The 4444-nt window shown below is 48.0% G+C and overlaps 1 protein-coding gene across 6 annotated transcripts in view; it reads left to right on the top strand.

Moving 5' to 3' along the window:
- CEP85L (centrosomal protein 85 like) overlaps nt 1-4444 on the top strand; it is a 382914-nt gene that overhangs the window by 213112 nt on the left and 165358 nt on the right. The gene's annotated exons all lie outside the window — the stretch shown is intronic.

The following is a 4444-nucleotide window of genomic DNA, read 5'->3' on the forward strand; positions in this document are numbered from 1 at the left end:
GCATTCCAGCGTCCTTGTTTTTTTCCACCTAAGAGAAAGATAGTTGGATCACAGTAACCACTGGTTTTGTTAATAGTGACATCAACAAGAAATTCCTGAGTACATGAGGCCCGCCTAGTAACTCGAGGTGAGGTTTAGGTAGTAGTGTAGGGGTTAGGGGCCACTTTGACATTCAGAGTGAGATGTATGAACAGAACAGTACACTCTTGTGAAGATTTGATGTCCTTCGGAGTGAGGAAACACACAAAGATGAGATTTGTACAGTGTTCTCTCAACCTAGCTTGAGCTGGAGCTGCATCTAAGTGAAGTATCTAGCTAACATATAGAAACATAGAAATGACGGCAGAAGAAGACCAAATGGTCCATCCAAGTCTGCCCAGCAAGCTCTCACTTTTTTTTCCCCCATACTTATCTGTTACTCTTGTCCCTTGTAAGTGACTTTTTTGTTCTATTTCCCTTCCTCCCCCAACATCGATGTAGTTAGCAGGGCTGGAGCTGCACCTAAGTGAAGTATCTAGCTAATTGTTTAGGGGTAGTAACCGCCGTCATAGCAAGCTACTCCCACGCATGTTTATCCAGCCTGTGCAACTCAGTCCTTGTTGGTTGTTGTCCAAATATAAATCATCTTTTCATCATTCCCCCTGCCGTTGAAGCAGAGAACTATGCTGGATATCATTGAAAGTGAAGTATCAGGCTTATTTGGATCGGGGTAGTAACTGTCGTATCAAGCAAGCTAATCCCCTGCTTTTTTGTGGATGCAAATCCTTGTTTTTCACATTTCCTCTTGCCGTTGAAGCATAGAGCAATGTTGGAGTCACATTAACCGTGTGTATGTTTATTGAATAAGGATATTCATCTCCAGGAAGTAGCCGTCATTCCCGCAAGCCGCCCCCATGCCTCTTCACTTCATTCACATCCTCTAAATTTTATGGATCCACAGTGTTTATCCCACGCCCCTTTGAAATCCTTCACAGTTTTGGTCTTCACTTCCTCCGGAAGGGCATTCCAGGCATTGTACAAATCTCATCTTTGTGTGAGTTTCCTCATTCCGAAGGACATCAAATCTTCACAAGTGTGTACTGTTCTGTTCGTACGTCTCACTCTGCATGTCAAAGTGGCCCCTAACCCCTACACTACTACCTAAACCTCACCTCGAGTTACTAGGTGGGCCTCAGATAGAGATATAAATTCCCTCCCCCTCCCCACAGCTTAAAATATTGAAAACACTATTTGCGACAAGATCACAAAGTGTGATATATCGCACAGCTTAATGAAAACGGTGTAGTTATTTCCCACATTAAAACTGTGCAATATGGCATTGCGAAGCCAGCCCACTTGGACAGAACTCCTCCCCCTTTTCCAAATTAGCAACGCACCATGCGTTATGGTGTTTTTCACATGCGAAAAGCCCATAACGCGGCTTAGAAAATAACCCCCTTTGGAAGCTATACATTTCTTGGGGGTTCTAGGTGTTGGCTAAATGGCACAAGACAAATAAGAAAAAAAAAACCCCAAAAAGACAAAACATTTGGGGGCTTCCTGGGGTTTTGTTTGCTTAGTAGGTCTCGACAGAAGCCAGGGGGCACATTCATCTGATAGCGGAGCCCTCCCGGAGCCAGTGACTGACTGCAGGGGCCCCACCACGGCCCGTGACAGTCAGCCAAGGGGGGAGGGGGAAGGGATCACAGGCAAGGGATGACCAGAGGACAAAAATATAGATCTTTCATTTTGTTTGGCGAATCTCCTTTTTTTTTTAAGAAGCACGAGCTTCAGTCGGTTTTTCTGTGCCATATCCCTGGGAGAAATGTTTAGGAGTTTTAGGGAAAATATTTTCAAAGCTCAAAAGTGTTTTTTATGAAATCTAAAAGATAATGCAGACTTCTACCAGCCGCGTTCATCCCGGAGGAAAGGGGGCTTGCCTGCAGGCTGCGATACTCAGTGGAGGGGGGCCACGCAGGAGAATTATCTAGAGATGAGCTTTCCATGTCGCACAGCTCTCCTCTTCGGGCGGGGAACCCCCCAACGTATTTTAGAAACACCTTGGGTATTGAAAAAAAAAGTCTTAAAAGTTTCACAAACTCTGCCCCAGGCACTAAATTTCCCTTGCATTCTCTCCCATGCCCCAGTTCTGCTGTTCTCATGCTTGGCAGCTATCGGTTGTGTAAGCAGCCGGGGCCGATTCTGGCTTGGGGAATCGTGGGCAAACTGGGGTTACTGCCCGGGGGCCTTGCGCAGGAAGACTCCCACTCCCACACCCGGTGTCTCCACTCTCCGTTCTGCTGCTCCTCTGCCCCAGGTCAAGAACTGCCCGCCGCGGTGTACTGGAGTCCAGGAGGTAAGGGGCCCAGCCAGTCGGAGCATGGGGATGGTGGGTCCGGTGCTTTAATATTGTATGTTTTAATTTGCAATCTGCCTTTTAGAAGATTATTGAAAAAAAGGTGAAATAGAAAGGTTGTAAACAAATAAAATAAATAACCCGCTTCTGCTCTTGCTGGTTCCTCCCCGTGCTCAGTCAGCTGGGCGAGCGAGGAGCTGCTGGCAGCAGGAGTGGGTTAGAAGCATTGGACCTGCTGGCTCGCTCTCCAGCTGACAGGGCCACAGGGGGAGGGGAGGAGCAGCTTTCAAGATGGACTTGCAGGGATTAGAGGGGGCGTGGTGGAAGACATAGGAAGAGTTGGGACTTGGGGATATAGGGTGGGGTGGGTTCTGAGGGATGAGATTGGGGGACAGGGCTATCCTTGGGGGGGGGGGGGTATTTTGGCCACTCCTAGCATCACTTCTGACAGGCCGGGAGGTGCTATACCTGTATTTATGGGGTGGGGGGTCAGGAATTTCCTTCCACTCCCTATTTTTTTTTAATCCTTTGTGTGGGAAGCCCAGCTCTGGCCGATTAGCCCTGGGTCCGGCACCTCCCCAAGGGTCAGCTGTGCAAGCAGAACTCGTGTGCACTTAAACGAAAGCAAAACTGTTCATTTACTTCACTGCATAAAAACAGCAGGTCAAACTGGATCACTGCAGTGTTTTTCTTTTTTATGCTCATGTCAGGCAAATGGAGTCCTCGCGTGGACATAACAATCAGAAACATAAAAATAACAGTGTGGAGAGAGTGGAGGGAAGCAAAATGCATTCAACCAAATGCAGCAATGGAGGTTTTATTTGGGGGGCGGGGAGGAGATGCGCTCTGTAAGTAGAGCATAGCTGCAGCGAGCTCGGGTGACGCTCCGTGCCATGTGCGGCGCCCTCACCAGCTGTAGGGAAAATACAGGTGTGTGTGGGGGGGGCTCCCCCTCCCCCTTTCCCTGTGAGCTTTAGTGTTTTCAGTGCTTTTTTCCCCCCTTAAATGAAAAAAAAATCTCATTCAACAAAGAACAGGGCTCTGCTTCCTGAACCTCACAAGCAGATTGCCAGAAACATGAGGGGCGGGGAATCCGTCTGTAGCAGGCATAGCAGAGCAAAAAAAAAAAAAAAGCTACTTTGCTCTGTAATCCGGCTCCTCCCCTCCTGTCATTGAGGGGCAGCAGAGGGTGAGCCTGAAGCAGGCAAAGCAAAGGGGGATACTTTAGGGGAAGTTAGGAGGGGCTGGGTGAGAGATCATTGGTGGGGTGGGGCTTGCGTCAGTGTGTAAGAGAGAGGGGATTGGTGCAGGAGTGTGTGTGGGTACTTACGCCAGATTTGGTAGGAAACGAGGGGATGCAAGGGGGAGCAGGACGGGAGTATGGTAGGGACATCTGCTTTCTCCTTCCAAAAACCCCTCCCCTATCACAATTTAGATCCTCTCTCCTTTCATCTCGGATTCTATCCCTCAGGTCCTGGAACCTTTTTTTTTTTTTTTAACTTCTTCCTTCTCCCTAGACCCTGCCTCTTCTACTCCCTCTTCTCCCATCTGATTCCTGATATTCCCCACCTCCCATTCTGCCCATTCCTAGTCCTCTCTCCCTCTCCTCCCCACCTCTCTCATTTCCCCCTCCCCCATTCCTGGCCCTCCTCTCTTCCTTCCCCCTTCCCTGGTTCTATTACCCCTCTCATTCTTCTCTCCCCCATCCCTGACATCTTCTGTCTGTGCTGATACGCGAGATTCATGTTCCTCACACAGTGAAAAGAAAAAGTAAATTATACAGACGCAAGCAAGGTTGGAAAACTGTTTTCATAATGTAAAATAAAAGATGGAAATGCCTGGCAGCGTGCTTCAGAATTTTCAAAAAGTTGCTTCAGACTCTACTCTTGAGCTGCCACAGGAAATGCCGAGGCTGTGCCTTGCATCTTCCGCTCCCTTTTGTCCAACCTTACAGGGAGTGACAGCACCAACAGTGTCAAAGGACAGCAACAACTTAAATCTGTAACTTCAGTATAAGTGTAGCTATCTAAAAGCTAGACACCAGACTTACCTTTTCCCATAAAACGTATGGGTTTAGCCCAAAATTGGGAAAAAGGAAAAATACCCCAG

This window comes from Rhinatrema bivittatum, chromosome 3 (genome assembly GCF_901001135.1).
Source record: "Rhinatrema bivittatum chromosome 3, aRhiBiv1.1, whole genome shotgun sequence".
Classification (NCBI taxonomy): Eukaryota; Metazoa; Chordata; class Amphibia; order Gymnophiona; family Rhinatrematidae; genus Rhinatrema; species Rhinatrema bivittatum.